Source organism: Mesocricetus auratus, unplaced genomic scaffold (genome assembly GCF_017639785.1).
Source record: "Mesocricetus auratus isolate SY011 unplaced genomic scaffold, BCM_Maur_2.0 Super-Scaffold_100019, whole genome shotgun sequence".
Lineage (NCBI taxonomy): Eukaryota > Metazoa > Chordata > Mammalia > Rodentia > Cricetidae > Mesocricetus > Mesocricetus auratus.
The window spans coordinates 32,657,042-32,678,075 of NW_024429200.1; positions in this window are offsets into that span (position 1 = coordinate 32,657,042).

Sequence of the window (21,034 nt, forward strand, 5' to 3'; positions counted from 1 at the left end):
CAGGCCCAAACTCAATTTCTTAAATGATCAATGTTTTCCCATGAAATTTTATCTTAGAATGGTCTCAAAATTGAAGCCCCATCCCTAGAATTGCAGTGAAACAGTAGTTGTGTAGGGTGGACTTTCTACTAGGGGTGACCATTCTACTAGGAGTGGACATTCTACTAGGGGTTAACATTCTCCTAGGAGTGGATATTCTACTAGGAGTGGATATTCTACTAGAGGTGGGCATTCTACTTGAGATGGACATTCTACTAGGGTGGACATTCTTCTATGTGTGAACATTCTACTATGTGTGGGCATTCTACTAGGGGTGGACATTATACTATGTGTGGGCATTCTATTTGGGGTGGACATTCTACTAGGGGTGAGCATTCTACTAGAGGTGGACATTCTTCTATATGTCAACATTCTACTATGTGTGGGCATTCTACTAGGGGTGGACATTCTACTAGTGCATTATTCAGGACAGTGAAGGGAGACTGTGGAAGGAAAAGAGGTGAAATCCCAACACCCTTCAAGTATTGCTTACACTAACTATTAGACCTAAGTTTCATTTCATAGCGAGACTATTGCTCATAAGAGCTTTGGATTACACTGAATTTGGTATTTACACTATAGAGTTTTAAGACTGAAACAATTAAGTGATGAGAATGGACTTTAAAAACGACAGATGCCATGACTTGCCTGACATCATGTAGTCAGGCTCCCAACATGGCTTCATCCTTACCAGTCTCACTGCCATTTGTAGGGTGTGCTTTCTCAACTATTTGGCAGCAAATTTAAATATTTTACCTCTTCTTTGAGGTGACAAAACACTGACTCACTTAACCTGCCTAAAACCTGTTTCAGTTTTACCAGAGTCTTATCTTGATGCCTCTATTTAACTTTGGTTCCAACCTCCCGACTTACTCTTGCTCCTGGAATCCTTGTCCACTTCTATGCCTTCTGCAGCCTCTATCATAAATGATTATATAGTTTAACCATATATTTTGCTTGGTTATTGTCTCATCAAGAATAAACACCACAATAGCAAAGATTTTTTCACTTATTTTGCTCCCTGACATAGCCCAAACACATAGGACAATGTTTTGCCATACTTGATACTCAGTAATTATTTGTTGAATAAATGCATGAATTTACTTTACTATAACATGTTAAGGTGATGGGTGGTAGGATGAAAGAAGCCTCAAGATAAGGATCTGTGCTATATACCCACCACCAGGTCTCATACATATATATACCCATGAGTCAGTGTTCCTACAGGTTGATAAAGGCCTCATGGGAAGGTAAAAGAGCCAAACTAGGATGTTGCAACTGATGTAAGTCTGATGACTTTAAGTAGATGGAAGCTATGGATAACCCTGGAGCCCTGGGACAGTTTTCTAAAAGAGGAAATAACTTACAAGCAGAGAAAAGAAATGAAACTTAGGTCTAAAACAAGTGCATCAAAGGAGGCTGACACCTCCCTCGCCTCTGACCCCTCCCCTTTTGGAGCAGAGCCAGAGTCCTATGAGATAAAGCTAGAAAAATAGTGGTGCTAATGAAAAGCTAAGTCACAAGGCAGCTCTGTTCTGTGGCCTAATAGCAGGGTGTGATGCTGCTGGGGAGGATGCTTCCCTTCCCTCCCACATCAGTTGGGAACTATGGGTATGTCAAGGAAAAAACGGCCTCATAGGAAAATAGCAGAGCAGTTGTTCCAAGACTATTTTCTGGTAGCTGTATCTTCAGGAGGACTGGAGGTGACTGTGCAGTCGTCACACAGGATTCCTCCCTGGTGTCACAGTGGTAGTTCAAGAAACCATTGCTAAGGCTTTGGAAGGAACCTGGAGTAACCGCTTTCACTTCTGTAGCTTTGCTGGTGTTGGGAGGAAATTCCTCCTAGGTCTCACTTATTGCTCATCACCATGTGCAGAAAGGAAACCCTGGCCCGTGTACAGTGAAAGGTTTGCTATGCAGGGGAAGCCGTTCTGAGCACAATGCCCCATTGTCCCTGCTTCTCTATTAATACTCTGCTGTAGAGGAAATGAGTGCCCCCTGAGGGGATGACAAGGATTCCTGGCCACTAGGCAAGAAGAATCGTCCAAAATCGGTGCTGCCTTGGGAATTCAGAGAAAGAAGTAGGTGCAATCCATGGGCACTTTAGGCCTATCAGATTTCCCCTGCTCTGGAGTCAAGGTGTTGTGATGGAGTCCCTCCTACTGAGTTTTGGAAGTCACAAGAGCAAATGAAGACCTCAGAGCCAAATGGAAGAGAAGAACCCAGAAGGCACATGGCTCTAGGATGTATCCTATTTTCCTTTCCCGGCTCCTCGAAAGAGAGAGCAGCCTTCTTTCTTAGGCTTTGGCACTTGTCTTCCCTTATGAGAAAATAGACAAAAGAAGTGATTAGGCAGTAGTCTTTCCCAGACCCACACAATGAAGTAGATTATGCTTTTCCTTTACGCCCTCAAGGAAGGGCTCTGAAATAGAAATAAATGGAGAAATCAAAATTCGTTGGGAATTCAACTTTCTTTCTCATTTATGTAGCAAATTAGAGTTGATGTCCAGACTGCAGGTAGTCGAAGCACAGCTTCGGTTATTCTCCAAAAATTGAAATGCTAGTTAATTTTGTGCCATATCATCTAAAAAGGAGAATATTAGACATACAATCCTGCTCCAGTCATGGAGCTACTGATAATTGTTAGCTACTTAGAGGACAGAGTTTTCTCTAAGACAGTAGCCCCTATCTGCCACATTACAATGCAAGACCATGAATCCCAGAATATCTGGGCAGCAAAACTTGAAGGGTTGAAAATAAAAGGATATAAAATTAAATGGATAGGGAAGGGGGTGGATCTGGGAAGTGTTGGAGAAAGGGGGGTAAACATGATTAAATATGAAACTCTCAAAACACTAATAAAAATTAAAAAGAAAATAAAAAGGAAACTATGGGTCAAATATACCTGACATTTAAAAACTTCCTATTAGGCTAGGGAGATTTTTTTTCATATACATATGCATGAGGTCCTGAGTTCAAGTGTCCAGCACTCCCATAAATGCTGGTCACAGTTTTGTGTACTTGTAGTTTTAGGACTGGTGAAGCAGAGGCAGAAGAATCTTTGGCTTCATCACAGCAATAGAAACCCTCACTAAGACACAATCTGGAACCACTGAGAGTCTCAATGAGGGGTCATGTAGAGTAGGTTTGCCTGGGAGCATTGCCCTGATGAAGGTAGTTGATACAGGATGGTCCAGCTCAGTGGGGATGGCATCATTCCATGGGGTTGGGTCCTGGCCTGTATAGGAGTCAAGGAAGTGATCTTAGTAGTATGCATTCATTAATTCTCTGCCCTAGACAATGGATATAACCAGTTTCCTTAAGCTTCTGTCACTATGACAGTTGTGTTATGATGGACTAGAACCTGGAATTCTGAGTTAGCATGAACTCTCCACTAAGTTGTTTTTTACCAGGATTTATTTTTATCACAGCAAAAGAAGTGTAGCTAGAACAGTTGGTTACCTGGTAGATGTGGGGCTTGGTGAGGTTCCATATTTTCCTGTTTGATAGTATAATGGTGTTGTCTCCTGGCACCCTAAACCATTTTGGAATAACACAAGTGATAAGTGATCAAGTGTATAAAACATTTATCTCCTTTGTTTCCTCCTTGGCAGCAACAGCTTTCTGGCTTGCTGCTGAATGAGCCTGGGAAGCAGGCTTGTGCTCAGTGGTGTTTCCTTTTGTTTTCTACAATTTTGACTTGTGAGTAGTCTTTTGCAACACTGGCAGATCTGCTGGATTGCTTTAGGGACTGTTTTTGAAAACTATTATCATTGGGTCCCACCATGGACCCATGCTGGGGGATGTAGACATTCATGTTTTAATAAAGTCTCCAAGGAACTCTGGATAAATTCAAAGACTAAATGTCTAGAAGCTCCAGGGAAGGGAAGGTGGGCTCAGGACACTTCACTGAGCCACTGGAATTATTTGTGGGATGTGGACTGTATATGCAGATATGTGGAAGGAGAGAAACAGGAGATAGACAGTTGCAGGGTATAGAGAAGGGACATAAAATTTGTCAATATATTTCCCACCCAAGTGCTTACCAGTCTTGGCTCCACTTAGCTTTTGGGATTCAACAAGATTAGGCCTATTCAGGATGGTATGGCCCCAGACTCAACTATTTCTTGCAGAAAAATAGCCATTTTTGGAAATCCCTTGAGTCTGGACTTGATCTGAAGGAATGGAAAGAAGACTATAGGTCATTGAATACTTTAGACGCTGTGCTGGAAATAGTTTATTCATTCATACATTCACCATCATGAATATTAAGAGCTCTGCTGAATAGTATATTTTATTAGGGTTCTAAAGCCAAAATGTCTATCTTTATCCCGAGGGGTTTCATAGACAATTACTATCCACAAAAATGTTCTAGAAGAAGGATGCACTGGGAGACATTTGAAAAGTTTCTCAATGCAGACTAAGTGGGCTGAGGGACAGATTTGAGATTCCAGGATAGTGTTCAGGAAGAACTGAAACTTAAGTCAGAGATAGTAACCACTCATACTTGCTGCTGCAGATATTAGTGTGGCTATAATAGAGAGATTAATGGAGGATGTAAAAAGGGGTCAAGGTAGATCTAGCAAGGGCTCAAGGCAGGAAAGTCAGAGCCAGAAATGAGATTGGATAGGTTAAATGTGCAGGAGACAGGGCACATGCCTTGATGTCCCCCAGGTTCCTGGAGGACATGGTAGGATAAAAACTGTGGTTGACAAAGCTTGGTAGCCTGGAGATACCTTGGGAGAGACTGAGTCTAGTGTATCCTGAGATGAAGCAATAATTGTTAGAGTAAAAAAGAAAGACGGGACCTGGTCATTGGCTGTTTGGGGAAGAAGAGGAAGGGAAAATTAAGAACACCAAATGGTTTCTTTTTGACAGCAGGATAAATCATAGTGCCATTCATCACTCATTATTCAGATGCATGTGTAAATGTATATACATGTGTTATGTGTGTAACATATGTTATATTTATATATGTGCATATATAAAACATGTATTTGAAGTAAGTACTGGAGATTGAGCCTAGGAGGTCTTGCACATTTGGTCTTCAACCAAAACTTTCATTATATGTTTTAATCAAGTTTTTCTGCCTTCATGATAACCCTTACATCATTTAAAACAGACTGGATAAGAAACCACCAAGAGATGGAAAAAAAAAGGAAGAAAGGCTAAGCAAGCCCTTTGCCTTGAAAGTTAGGCTTCCAAGAGAGCGCTGAGACTATCCTTCCAGGAAATTTTCCAGAAAAAAAAAACAAAAATGAAAGGTTAAAAAGTAGGCACGTGGCTCTGAGTAGGACACACACATGACTGGGACATTGTGAGGTAAGAGTTGTGAAGCAGAACCTGGCATGTGAAATGTCTTTTTGACCTTGAGCGTCGTGGGGAGGGTGATCTGGTGACCTGGTTGCCAGTGCTCTCTTCTGTGCAGTTACAGCCTTTCTCTGCCTCACTAATGGTAAATAGGCAGAAGGAAGGTTTATGAAGAGAGAAACAGCAGCCATTTAAAATGAAGTAAGGCATCCTTAGCCTTGTTTCAGACATGATGTTCATGTTGCCCTCAGAAGCAATTTGTTTAGAAACAATCATCATCCTTCTAAGGAATTTTAACAGTTTAGAAGTTTTAATGGAAAATAGATTTTTACCCAGAATCTCATAATATTCTGTATATTCTGGGTTTTCTGTTTCAAGAAGTTATGAAAAAACAAGCTGGGCGGTGGTGGCCCACACCTTTAATCCCAGCACTCAGGAGGCAGAGGCAGGTGGATCTCTGTGAGTTCGAGGCCAGCCTCTACAGAGTGAGTTCTAGGACAGCCAGGGCTGTTACACAGAGAAACCCTGTCTTGAAAAACAAATGAAAACAAAAAAACCAAAAAGAAGGTATGAGAAAACAAATAAGCAAAAGGCCCCATGGTTCTCCAGCACTTACAGAAACTGCACTATTTGAAACAAGTTGGACGATGCCTATAGATACCAGGTACACATATGGCTTTCCCCGTGTGACTGGTCTGATTTTAAACTGCATCATTTCTTTGGCTGAGTTTGCATGTTGTCTACATGTCTAATATCTTTGGAATTATTATTATTGTCTTTAGATTTTTCATAAGCAGTTTCCTTACTGGTGACATGGGCTAAGGTGTGTCTGTGGTGTTCCTAGATTCCGCTGATGTGCTAAAGGTTTGTGTCACCCCTGTCCTCTCCTCTCTTACTTTTATTGCTTCCCCATACTTACTTTGCTGACTATAATTTTCTGCTCCTCATTTTGGAGCTATATTTGAATTACTTTTGTTGGTTTCTTTCGCCATTTCTTGGGCTTTAGCTTGCTGGGGCCTGCTCTGAGGTCCCCTACACTTAGTTTACCCATCTGTTGGATTTTCTTCACTCACCTTGGAAGATTTCTATGAGGCATGCATAGCTCATAAATGTCATCATAAACTATGCTGCAAAAATATGTCTCAACAACTATGATTCTAGATTCAAAAGGACTCAATTGTGTGTGTCTGGTCAACTGAGGAACGAGGAGGCTTCTTGAGTCTTGATAGTGTGGCATGGAGCTGCTGGTCTTCAACTTGTCAGAGCTGGATTTTGTTTCCTCCTACTGTCCATGAAAGCAATAAAGTGTTATAGAATCCTTTCCCACTAGCATTGGTCAACAGGCTTGCAGGTCAGTGAGTCTCCTTTATATTAGTTAGTTGGCAGGGCCATATCTTCCCTTTTTAAGAGCAAGGATTTTGAGACAGGAACTCCACCCTTTCCTAGCAGGTCATATAAAATGCCTAGATTCCACCTTCCCGCCATGTACTGCAGACCTGCTTATGCAAGAGAACAATAAGGAGATAGTTCCTTTGCTTCTGTTTTTTTGGCAATGCGAGAGAAGGAGGTGGCTGAAGCCAGACACATTGGCTCCATGCACATGCCCAAGCCTTTTTCAAAGTCTCACCCTGTTGAGCAATAAGAAGGCACTGTCTCCATATTAGCGTCGGCAGAGACAATGCTGTAACTGGATGGGTTGGTTTTTTCATTGAAACCTTGGCTTAAAGGGTGTGTCTATGTATCTACAAAAACATAAGTGGAAAGATTCAAAAGGGAAGAGAGGCAAGAGTGAAATCACTCCCTTCTTGGCAAGAAAAAAAGAAAATTCCATTTTGGAATGAAGGTAATTAACATGGGAGTTGAACAAAGAGTTAGCTTGAGATACCAACGGATCTCATAAATGCAGGGATTTTCGAGCCTGTGAACACCAGTCAAGTATAAACTGAACTGTCTAGGTAACTGTCAATTATCACTCAAGTCAAATGCACATTCTCCCACCATTTCTAGACTCTTCCCAGGAACTAGAATGTTACCACGTCTCCTGCTGGAAACACATGTCTGCCTTTGTCCCTTTGGTCTTGCTGGTCTCTCTCTTAGGAAAGCCCCATCCAGTCTTTTCACACCCCAGTCACTTTCTACTGTGGTATTCATTTCCAACATTCCACCTCAAATGTCGTCCCATTTCTCCTGTGTCCCTACGAAGAACTGGTTTCTCAGAAGCCATTCTGTTTCAAAAACATCCAGGCCCCCCTGGCACCTTTCTTGTCCCATGGGACTGGGACTTTCTTGAATTTGGGGACCATTTCTTGTTTGTTTCTGAATCCTCTATTTATCATATGATTTTGTACATTAGTAGATGCAGATTTAACTTCACACTAACTACAGACAATATGCTAGTGGCTCATGTTTTAATTAAGAGGTCATGTTTTGACATGTGTCCTGGAAGTTTGGCTTCACAGAGTGTTTTGTGTTTGTACACACTCTAAGCCTGAATGCAAGGTATTTACATATTGCTTTCTAAATAACACTGAATACTTAAGGTCACTGGTATCTCTTTTTGTATCAACATCTCTTTGGGTAAGACTTTGGGCATTTTTCTACCTTGTTGAATGAAAAGATCTGTTCATAAATAGTTGAGAAAAGCATGGTAGATTAATATTAAGAAAGGATAAAAAGATAAATTCGTCTTTAGCACAACATGATGTTCTCAAAATTAAGTGAAATAAAGTTACCTTCAGTCAGGTTTTGTCTATAAATCCAGTATATGTTAGAAAAATAGATTGACTAACTATAGCTTTGGAGTCATGTATTTTATTCTAATAAACTCTTTCATCCATTTAGTGAATACTTACCTGTCTGTATTTCTCCAAGGTGCAATAAAGTAAAGAAAAACTATGTCTGTGAATTTATCTAATTATTCTTTGCATTTAGAATTTCTTAAAATTATTGAGCATTGATGTCAATTCTCTTGAAGCATGAGCAGACAGGATATCTATGTAACTTTCACCTTAGCCCAGAGAACATTGCCGAAGCAGGAGGTGGAAAGAATGTAAGAACTGGAGGAAGGGGAGGAGTTTTGTGGAATGCTGTCTTCTGGGCATGATAGAGTGTTGCATTCTTGAATTCTTCACAGCAGCTGTGAGTTCCTAAGACCTCACCTCTGCATGAGATTGGGCCTGTCACATCCTGTTGTAGGCTGGGGATCTCAAAGGACTCAACCATAGGCAACTAATGATTGGTTTAGGGAGGGAGAAACACTTTCTTTGGTGCTGTAGCCATGGGTAAAGAGCATATGCTCTTGAAACAGTCCCGCACTCACATCTTGTGAGCAATTCTAGTGGAAATCACTGGCTCATGAAAATAAGATGGCCTGTTGGCAAGAGGAAGGGGATCAGCGGAAATGAGAGGAAGACAAAAGATGAAGGGGCTGAACATGATCAAGATACATTATGTACATGTATGAAAAGGCCATGGTGAAATTCACTACTGTGCATAAGTAATTTGTGCCAATGAAAAGATAAAAAGGAAGCTTTTCTTGAAATCACGCTCAATCAATAGATGAATGGAAAAAGAAAAGGGGGTATACCCACAATGAAATTTTACGCAGCCTTAAGAAGAGTGAGGTTATGTAACTTGCAGGGAAATGGGTAGAAGTAGAGATCATCATGTGATGATTAGTAAGCCACACTCAGAAAGGTAAACATGTGTTTTCTAACACATGTGGAATCTGAATTTAAATACCTTAAAATGTTTATATGCACAGGATATAAAGGTGAAAGGGGGACATGTGGGGAGGAAGATCAGCAAAGGCAGGGAGAGGAGGGAGTGAGGGAGGACAATGGGGTAAGAAAGGCCATGCATAATGTTTTCCCCCACATGTGGGATGCACAGAAGGGAGAGGAGATGGTTGAGATCATGATCTAATGAAGGTAACGTACAACTGTGTGCTATGAAATGTCATGATCCATTATTATATACATGATGTTTTTTATTAAATCATACTATTATTATAAAGTTTCAAACAAGTAAGATCACAGTAGAGTATAAGAAAACATATCCCTTTCCCTTTGGAAAGCTCTCAAAGTCAGAATGTTAATCGTGATCCAAGTGCGGCATTTCTACATTCCCACAAGGTTGTAATAAAATGGAAAAGAAAGCTGAAAAATCCCAATGAATGCTCAGAAATTACCAAAATCACAAGTTGCTTTGCCTTTGAACTACTTCTAGTGCTGTTTATTTTCTTCATCTATTTTACGGGCATCTAAAATTCTTGTTTAACAAGTAACCATTATATTTAAGAGTATTCATAAATAACTTTTTGTCTATAGCCAATATTTAAGTGCTGCAAAGATGCCAGCAAGCATTATTGAGTAGTACTCAAGCAAAATCCCATCTCTCACCATCATAGAGAATCACCACATTTTTAGAGTGTCAATTTTCAACTGGACACAAGCTAGCTTTGGGGAAGAGGGGCTCTCAGCTGTCTGTGGGGCATTTCTTGACTGATAATGGGTGTGGGAGAGGCCAGCTCATTGTGGGTGGTGCCACCACCCATGGACGCTGGGTCCTGGGTTGTATAATAAAGCAAACAGAGCAGGCCATTAGGAACGTGCCAGGAAGCAGAGATTCTCTAGTCTCTGCTTCAGTTCCTGTCTGGAGAGCCTGGCCCAGTTTCCCTTGATGATTGATTATAGGCTGTAGGGTAGTGGTTCTTAACCTTCCTAATGCTGCAACCCTTTAATACAGTTCCTCATGTTGTGGTGACCCCCAAACATAAAGTTATTTTTGTTGCTACTTCATAACTGTAATTTTGTTATGTTATGAATCATATGTAAATGTCTGTGTTTTCTGATGGTCTTAGGTGACCCCTGTGAAAGGGTCATTTGATCCCCAAAAGGGATCATGACCCATGGGTTGAGGACCATTGCTGTAAGATGACTAAACTCTATCCTTCTCTAGGTGGTTTTGGTCAGTGTTATGCCACTGACACAGAGAAACAAACTAGGGTATTAACATTGCTTCCTGTCTTATTTCATGTGACACTACACATGAGACTTGTTTCAGTGTTCTATATTTATAAACATACCATGACACATTTATTTATACCTATGGCTCACCGTTAGCTCCTCTCAGAGCCATGAACACTCTACTGTAACCTAGCAATCTCCTGTGAATCTCAGAGTCGTTGGTCAACCCTGACTTTGGTTCTGTACACTTACAGCTTCCATTTCTGTTTTCATGTCAGCTCTATACTGATGTCTATGTCTGAATTCTTTCAGGAAACTTAGAGCATTCTTTTTTTCAATCTTGCTGATTTACTGATAGATTTTTCTCAGGATTTAGAAGTATACCCCAATTTCCTGACATGCGCATGTGAGACATTCCCATGTTGGAAGTATTCTGTAAGTCCTAGAATTCAGGTTTGAGTAGAACTGATCCTTGTAGACTCAGGTGTGACATAACAGGGCCACCTGGGAGACCAGGAACTCAATTGCTTCATGAACTAGCATTGTCAGAGCATGAGTCAGTGTCCTGACTTCTCAAGACTTTGACTCACATGACTTTAAAATTAGCTGTTCACATTTGCTTGTGAGAAGCTGATGTCATTTCATCACATTTTATAGTTGCCAGTACAGAAATCTTGGTCAAAGTTATTTTCTTTAATCACACTTACCCCCAAGTACTATAGTTATTCTGATGCTACTGCAAATGAGATCCTTTTTAATCCTTTTTTAATTTAAATTAGAAACAAGCTTGCTTCACATGTCAACCCCAGCTCCCTCTCCCTCCCCTTCTCTCCCACTCCCACCAACCCCCCAGCCCCTCACCCAATTGCAAATGAGATCTTCTTAATTTCTTTTTTGGGGGGTTTCCTTGTTAGAATATAGATGCACATCTAATTTTTTTAATCTGTTGATTTTTGCATCCTGTAACTTTACTGAGTTAGTTTACCAGTTCTAACAGTTTTATTGTGAAGCTGCTGGATTTTCTACACATGAGATTATATCACTGGAGAGCAGGAGAGATGATTCAGAGGTTAAGAGCACTGGCTGTTAAGAGGTCCTGACTTCAATTCCCAGCAACCACATGGTGGCTCACAACCATTTGTAATGAGATCTGGTGCCCTCTCTCTGTATACATGATAAATAAATAAACCTTAAAAAAAGAGTGGATTTCTCTCTATAAAAAATAAGATTATATCACTTGAAAACTGAGGGGCTTTTGTCTCTTCTCATTTGATTAATATTTTATATTAATTTTAGGACTTCCAGTACTATGCTGAGAAGTGATGTAAGGTATTGTTACTTTGTTACAGATTTAAAGGGGAAATCTTTCAATGTTTTACCACTGAATCTGATAGTGAGTGTGTGTCATGTTTGGTTATATGTTTGTTGACTTGTTTGACAATTGTATGCAAAGAAATTTCTTTCTAATACCCAAAGTGTTGAGAGATTTTATTATGAGAGGAAGTCGAATTCTGTCAAACGCTTGTTCTGAATTGATTGAGATGATTGTGTGTAATTTTAATCCTTTATTTTGATATTGTAACCCAGCTATGAGAATTCTAAAATTGTGAAACTCATAGAGACAGGAAGAAGGTTAACAGTTTCTAGTGGAGGAAAAAGGAACAGGAATATCAAGCTTTAATTACATAAAATGAATAAATCTAGAATCTTCTGGGTCACATCATGTCTACAGTAAATCTAAAATTTGCTAAATGTTACCCAACAACAAATTACTGAATAATTATTTAATTACTCCATTTAAGTAATGTTTCATTGCCCATGTAGTAAATTTACCTCAGTAATTGAAGGACATGACTGGCCTCAGAGAGCATGTTCTCGAGGGACAAATATTGTACATCAGTATTCTGTCATAGCCAATCGTCCTTGGGAGAAAGGTAAATTACCTGTTTCTTGGGTTTTTATTTCTTAAATTTTTGAAGATTTATTTACTTTATTTTATGCGTATGACTGTTTTACACATGTACTCCTTGCATGTCTGGTGTCCATGGAGGCCAGAGGAGGGCTTTGGACTCCTCAGAACTGGAGTTACAGATGGTTGTGAATCACTGTGAGTTCTAGGAATCATACGCAGGTCCTCTGCAAGAACAACAATTGATCTTTACCACTGAGTCATCTCTCCAGCCCCTTTCTTTGGCTTTAAGGAGGTTCTTGTAAAGAAGATCTGGTATAAGGCAATCTTTCATATGCTTCCTGTAGGTTGGGTAAATAGCCTTTAAACTTTTGTGAAAAAAATTCAAGTAGATTGTGGTACTTTGAATGTAATTATCCCCTGTAAGCTCATAGGGAGTGGCACTATTAGAAGGTATGGCTTTGTTGGAGTAGGTATGGCCTTGTTGGAGGAGGTGTCTCACTGTGGGGGTGGGCTTTGAGATCTCATATATGTGAGATCACTTGCTGGTTCTACAAGAGGTAGGACTCTCAGCTTCCTCTCCAGCACTATGTCTACCTATACATCACCATATTCCGCCATGATGAAAATGGACAAAACCTTTGAAACTGTAAGCTACCCAATTAAATGTTTTACTTATAAGAGCTGTGGTTATGGTGTCTCTTTACAGCAATGAAGACCATTCGTCTTCAGACCAATAACAGAAGTGTATCCCCATGGGTTCAAATCCCACTCCTGGTAGTAACTTCTGTCTTAGGGTCTTTATTCCTGTGAAGAGACACCATGACCATGGCAACTTTTACAAAGGAAAACATTAAATTGAGGTGGCAGCTTAAAGTTTCAGAGGTTTAGTCCATTATCGCATAGCAGGGAGCATGGTGGCATGCAGGTAGACATGGTGCCAGCTTTATCTTGTCAGAAGGCAACAGGAAATAGTCTCAGGCAGTGGGCCGTATCTTGAGCATAGGAAACCTCAAAACCTGCCTCCACAGTGACACACTTCCTCCAACAAGGCCATAGCTACTCCAACAAAGCCATACCTGATAGTGCCACTCCTTATGAGCCTATGTGGACTAGTTACATTCAAACTACCACACAGATGCCCATATGTTTGGACCTGGACAGCTGGCTGACTGTTTATAGTTCATCAACGAACAAGTTTCTTAAAACTATTATCTTTAGATTTTGATTTTATTAAAACTTGGTCAAACCAGCTTAAAGTAACCAGCCTAGAATAAACAAAGTTGTTGAGTTGCACTAAAAAATGTGAATACTAGTTGTTACATTAGTAGTTGAATAATTATTTAATGATAGCTTTTTGTAGGAGCAGCAGCTGTCACTAAATTGTAAAGATGACACAGTTAGTTACATAAGGATGAATCGTCAACATTCTGGAGAGGATTTTTCTTTAAGTTTTTTAGTTATTTCAGTAATGGTTTAATCTATTATTGTATCACACCCCTTTCTACTGGAAACACCTGGAATGACTGTATTCCCTGCATTAGATCCAGAGGTAACGGGTCTCCCCAGTGTGTGTGCATGCCTGTATGTGTGTGTGTGTGTTGTGTGTGTGTGTGTGTGTGTGCACATGTGTGTATAGGCCAGATGTGAACAGTGGATGTCTTTCTCTATCATTGTCAATCTTACATTGTTGATATAGGTTCTCTTGATAAACCTAGAGCTCATCATTTAGGCTAGGACTGCTGACTAGACACCCAGCATCTACTTATCTATATTCTCCCAGCTCTGGGATTACCTTTATGCGCCCCCATAACTGGCTTGTACATGTGTGCTGGGGATAAGAACTCAGGTTCTCATGTTTGCACAATAAGCACCTTGCCCACTGAGCCACCTTCCCAGACCCCCTCAAAGGTACCTTTGACTCTACACATAGAAACCCCTGAATGCACTACAATGGATTGGTTACAAATGAAACTCCTTTTGTTCACAAACAGAAGGGAGTTTTTCTTTGCATTTCCACCAGTTGTGGATTTCTGTAATGGTCTCCATTACAAAAAGAAGCTGTTTGGATAAGGGGTGAGAGCTACACTTATATATGGGTGTAAGAATTAAGCATTTAGATTGCAGTTAGAAATAATACTAGGAAAGTGACAGCAGTAGGTTCTTCTCTAAGGTCCGTGACCTTGACAGCCACGGGTACTTGTCTGGGTTTACAGTACCAGGCATGGATTTCCTCCTGTTGGGTGGGCCTTAAGTCCAATTAGACAGCTGCTGGTTACCACTATTGTAAACCTGGGATGTATCTTACCAGGCCAGTCATTATGGTTCTTAGGCTTTACCACTGGGTAGGACTATTGATTACTTCTCTCCCTTGGCTGTTTGCATAACACTTTCCAGTCATATGAGAGCTAGTCCTCAGGGAGGAGGCTTCCAGGAGAGTTCCAGCTGGAGTCCTCCAAGTCCTGTGCCGGGAGCATGCGATGTCTTCAGCAATGGGCTGTTACCTTCAAGTTGTTGAGGGGCAAGGGCAATAGCCTACATTGTTTTAGAGACTCTTGGATCCCCACAACTAACAACTGCAGTGGAGGTTTCCCATGCCTGGCACTGTGGTTTGTGTTAGTCTATGGCTCTTGAGGGGAGCGTTATCACCCCAAATGGTGTGAATTCATTTCAAGTATATATATACGTATATATATATATATATATATATATATATATATATTGTATGTTTATGCCTCAAAGGAAAGCAACCTGGAATATTGTAAACACCAAAGAGTTAACATTCAAAGTGAGAGTAAAAGTAAGACACAGAAATTCCTCTCAGCTCTTTCTTTCTAATATTCTCCTCACACAATTTCCCGTTAGTCTCTCTGGCTTTCCCAAGAGATATTATTTTCCTTTCCAGTACCAATTTCAGCAGTGATGGCCTAAAAGGTTCTGGTGCCCCAAGTGAGACTAGATTATAGGACTCCATATGGGGTCAAAGATAGGAGGGTTCTTAAGGATTTTTACCAACAAAATAAAAGCGGTGGGGTTTCACTTCACTTCAAAGTAAAGACATCGATACAAGCAAAATCTCTTCTTGTCATACTGATAAAGAAGCAAAAATATCCGTCATGCTGTACAGTGGAATCACTGTCATCCTGAGTAGGAAGTTGAACTATAAACCGGGAATGTTTTTATGAAAATCTGACATATATCAGAGAACGTGTATATATGTATTATATGTATACACAGACACACAGTATTTGAAGATAAAGATTCTCATGTATTCAGAAATTCATATCTTGCTATTTGGTGGGTGTTTCTTTTCTTTCTTTATTTTTACACAATTTCTTTATCGATTCTTTGGGGATTTCATACCATGCATCCTATTTCCACTCATCTCCCAGTCTTCCCATATCTGCCCCTCATGCTTGCAGCATCCCCTCCCCCAAAATAAACTAAAAAATTAAAAACAAAACAAACAAAACAGACCACAAAACTCTTTTGCTCCTCCATCTCTTCAACACCTCTTCACTCACATTAGCGGCACTGGAAGCCTCGGTGCCTCCCGCAGTGTATCCTTTTGGCCAACTTGCCTTCTTGTATATGTTCCTCGTAATGAGTCATTGGTCTGGTCAAGTCCTCTGGCCTCTGGCACACCATCATCACTGAAACTCCTCTCAGATATCCCAAGGCTGCCCTGAGTCATGAAGATCCTGCGATTATCGTTCCTTAGAACCAGTTCCTTCGCAGGCTCCAGCAGGTAATAAGTAGATGTTAGCATGGGCCAACCCAAAGCCCTGGATGTTGGCCTGGATGGCCACTAAGCTGGTCAGTTTGGACCACTGGGGCCGCTCTCCTCAGACTAAAATTCGAGCCAGCTTCTAGGCCCATTGCCTAAATTAGGGCCAGTTCTCCCATGCTTCTTGTGAGGGGTGGGACCGTCTCTCCCGTGTGTGTGTGTGTGTGTGTGTGTGTGTGTGTGTGTGTGTGTGTAGGGTGGGGGGCATGTGCTGGGGGCCGGAGCTCTCCTGTGAGGGTTGGGGCCAGTTCACTCCTGTCCAGTGAGGGGCAGGGCCAGCTTTCCCAGGGCCAGCAGAGGGTGTGGCAGGCTCAGTATGGTCCTCTGAGTTCCTCACACATAGTTCCTGTGGTCCTAGTGGTAACACAGGCACAGACATCAACACAGACCCCAGTTGCAGCAGGACCATGACCCTCAGCAGCAGCTTGGACCCAGGTGACACCATGGCTCTGGGCGGCTGCAGAGGCCACTCAGATGAGCACAGCCCCAGAGGCAGCATGGCCCTCGGACATCAGCAGGGCCCCAGGTGGTGGCCTGTGGTTTTTCTTTAACCCCTTATATCTACAGGTATCTGGTAGGTGTAATGTAAGCACCAGAGACTTTCAGGAGGTTTTTGCACACAACACACCGTGAGACAAAAGAAATTAAACTATAGTGGAACAGAGATCAAGAGCAAAGAGAAACACATTAGGCTCTGACCCTATTTCTTCTTGTAAGGTCATGCTGTCTGAGAGTCCCATATTCTGCTGCCCAGGACGAGTGAGCAAAGGGCTAGTGACCTCCTTGTGCCTCCATTTGTGAAGAACAACAATGTCTTACAATACCAGCACCAGGAAAGTCCAGGCTTGGGCTCCTGTCTCTATGTCTAGGAAGGTAGCTTGGGATAGGAGCCTCTTCAAGGGATGGGTGCCATATCCTCACCTGGCAAAAGGGAGAAAAGGGTGACAGCGTCCTGTTACTTCCTTCCAGTCACATTATAACTACTCATCTCCTGATCAGTCTAGAGCTCTCATGACTTAGTCCCCAAATGCCTTATTTCTTAGTGAGGATACAACAGAAACCTCAATTTGAACCCAAGACTTTCAGGGGACATTTAGATCATAGCATCTTCCTCTGTAGTTTATTTAAAAATAAGGAAGGAGGTTGATCAGGCAAGTTAGTTATCATCTCTCTACTGAGTAGTCAATGCAGGAAGATAATATGAATGAAAAAAACATTTTATTACAAAATTCTTATTCTGGGACCATTAAGGGATGCCAATCAGTTATTAATTAATTAATATTCTATAGTCTTCTGCATTAGTTGAAAGAGTCTTGCATATTCAGGACTACAATTTGCATATGTACATGATTTAAAGAGGAGCAGAGTGCGTCTTTTTCTGTTTGTGTCTAATTTCAGTGATGACTAGAATCTGTTGAACTTAAGATTGTCAGACTCAACAGGGAGATGAGTCTTTTGTAAACTGACACACAGCCTCTCTTTAGGAATAGCTTCAGCTCCTCACAGGAGGGGAAACAATGCCAGACTCCACTTCCTAATGCTGTGTATTTCTAATTAGCTGTAGAATTCTTTCCATTCCAAATGGCCCCAGGCACGAAACAACAGCACCTATCCAAACTGGTTTTTTATTTTTGTGAAGTTATCTCAGTTGAATTGTTGTTATACTGTGAACCTCTGCCCAGCCACTTGCCAGAAACATTTAAGTGCTGCCTGTTACTTTTTGGGTGGTTAGTACCTGAGGCAAAAATCAAGTAAAGAAACATGAAAATTCTTGTACTACTCCAGGCTAATTATCTGTGTCACGAGGTTTTGTGTTCGGCTTTGGTGCGTTCTGGTTGGTTCGTCCTGGCAGGTGTAACTTGAATGGAAGTTATGCTATTGTCAGGGGCATTTTGGGATGCATACTTCTATGACTAACATAGATGAATGTGAGCTTAGTTTATTTACATATTTATTTAGTTAGTAACATAGCGGTCAAGAAGTAGAGAAGAGTCAGCAAAATCACATGTAGGTGAGAAAAATCTTAGTGTGGTGAGGGTAATTTTCATGTCTTTAAAAGTGAAAAATCCAAATCAACTTTTTCTTAATGTTGTTAATGTCTTATAACCAAGAAAACTGTGGGAAAAAACAATTTAAACAGATTTCGTTGCTCATAGTTCTTATAGGAGATATTCACTGTTTGGGGGAGCGACATTTCATAGTTTTAAAATCAAAATAGCTACATGCTGTCTTTAGTGTTGGACTAGGAATAAATAAGTACACAGTTGGGTGTCTATACAGTCAATTTAAGATACTTTATCATGTTGCAGATAATTATGAAACCAGTAGATATTTTCATAAAACAGAATTTACATTATCCCGTAGAGAAGGAGGCATCATGAACCATCTAGTCGAACATTTTTAACCCTATCAGCCCAGAAATGCCCAGTTTGCTCTCCTGGTAGGGTGAGAACTACAGTCGGCTTGTGGCCAGATTCTCCTCCGTGTAGCTGACAATCGACTGATAAATAGCATTCAAGTGAAAGCTAACATGAGTGACAGCTAGTATGAGTGACAGTGTTTCTTTAGGTCTCACACCCACCTTTGCTGGAACTCAGTCAACTTCGAGTAAAATGGCTCAGCTGTTGACATTTTGAGGAAGTAAGCTGCAGCAACAGAAGAGATGGGAACTTGGATTACGTTCAGCCTTTAGCATTCGAGGTTTCTACCAGGCTCAAGCCACTTTCTCAGTAGGGCTTGCCGGGCACTGTCTGAGCTGGATTTTACATGTGTACCTTGACCACTCAGAATCCTCTTGAGCCTGGACATAGGCAGTGAGGTTGCCTCTGACTTCAACCACGGGCAGGCAACCAGCAAGACCGGGAACGGCACTGAAAGTGTCCCATCTTTTCATGTTTATTGCAGGCGTAAGAGCTAGCTAGCTCCCTTTCTAAGCAGGTGGGAGGATGGAGATAATTTCCAGGGAACCCCATTGCTTATTTCTGTGGACACCGGCATCGACAGAACCTCACAGTGCAGTCAAAGCCCCGGGGAAAAATAGCTGTGCTGCACAGGGAACAGTAGGCACAGGAGAGCATAATTGAATTTGTCCTTTGGTCTCCTGAAATCTCAGCCACCTGAGGTCTTCATGGTTAACTTTTCCCATTTCCTCTCAAGAAATCAAGGCTGAGAACCAATTTAAAGATGTCTCTGCTAGTACCAATTCCTTCAGTGAAATGTGTAAGTTTTTCAGATACAGAAGGCTGCCCAGCATGGAATTGGGTGGTAGGGTAGGAAAGAGGAGAGAAATTGTAAGGTATGCCTTCACCCTCCCTGAGGGTTGTGGCTAGTCATTTGGGTAGAAAATAGTGATGGATGAGTCTGGCAGAAACCCTGACTGAATCAAAAATTACATAGGAAAACACACAAAACCAAAATCAATTGTTTTTCTAGCATATGTGAAAAAGATGTGAAGTGTGACATCACCCAGCTTGACTATTAAACAACAGCGTGCATGCAATCACACACACACACACACACACACACACACACACCACCCACACACACACGCACACACGCACGCACGCACTCCACCTTAACCTATCCTTAAGAGTTAACTAAAAACAGAATACAGAGGGAACTCCACACATCAATACAGACTCCCTCTAAGCCTGTCCCAGTTTCCAGGAGAATTAGAGTAGCTTGTCTGTCAATCCTGCAGCCAGTCTTACAAGCTGGTCCACTCCACAAAAGGAAAGCACCTCTGGTCTGCAGTATCAGCATTTTAATCCCCTTAGAGGTAGAGTACAGGAGAGACTACTGCTTGGCATACTAACTGTCATCACTTGGTAGAGCTTTCTGAATACTGTCTATCCATCTGTCCATAGAGACTATTGGGAAAGGTCACCCTCCTGAAGATCTTTTGTTGTGTAGTAGGGACTCTGAGTATGTTGCTTCTAGAAAGTGAGCTTTAGGCAGGGATGTACCATCAACTCAATCCATTCTGCCCTTGTTTTTCCCATTATTGCCATTTTGCCCTAGAACATACTCCCCCCTACTCCTGCAACAGTCCTCATACAATGTGGTCACAGGAGTTCTAGAGTGGAGAATGGAGACTTTACATCTGAGGCCTAGATGTAAGTCTTAGTTGTCAGGACAACAGATCTTCATGAAAGAATGTTACCAACTAAACCTCCTCAAACCCTTGACACACCTAGACATACTCAGCTTGCTGTCAGTGAACTTCCTGGCATTTAGATGCAGCTGTTTTCCTCTATACCTGGTGTCTCAAGAAAACTCCATTTCACCTTTAAGATCCAGTCTGTTTTTTTCTCCTCCACCCCCAACACAGGATTTCTCTGTGTAGCCCTGGCTGTCCTGGAACTCTCTGCATTAACCAGGCTGGCCTCCTGACTGCTGGGATTAAAGGTGTGCCATCATGCCCAGTGAAGGTCATCTCTTTAAGAATACATAGTCACTGTAAGCTGCTCCTGACTCTTGACCTCAGATCTAGGGACTTCTCCTTTGTTTAAATAACTTGTGTATCTGACCTTCACAGTATCACTTACAGACATAGAAAACCCACTTGTATTTCAGAACACAAGTCCTAATTCCCCTACAGGGCTAAATCTCTGCCTTCCAGAAGTAGAAATGCAAAAGCAAACAAGCAAACCAAACCAAGAATATGCTACATATGTAATTCTTGTATCATGGAGTCATTGATGATCTTTACACTTTGCTAGTGGCTGTAGGAAGACAGCTCCTCAAGAAATAGTTTAAAGAAATAATCTGGTGTTGAAATGCATGCCATGGAAATCTATTTTCAAGATCTCCAGACAGAGAATTTCTTAGAGAATATTTCTTAGAAGATTTGTGAGAATAGGTAACAGAAGTGGATCAGTGAATACTAATCCTATTGACTTGTGGGAATTTTTGTAGAGCAGCAAAGAGACTATGACATTCCTTGTAGTATTTTTGCATTTATCCATTCTGTCATCCACTCATAACTTACTCATGATAGCCCTGTTTATCAGATAGAATATA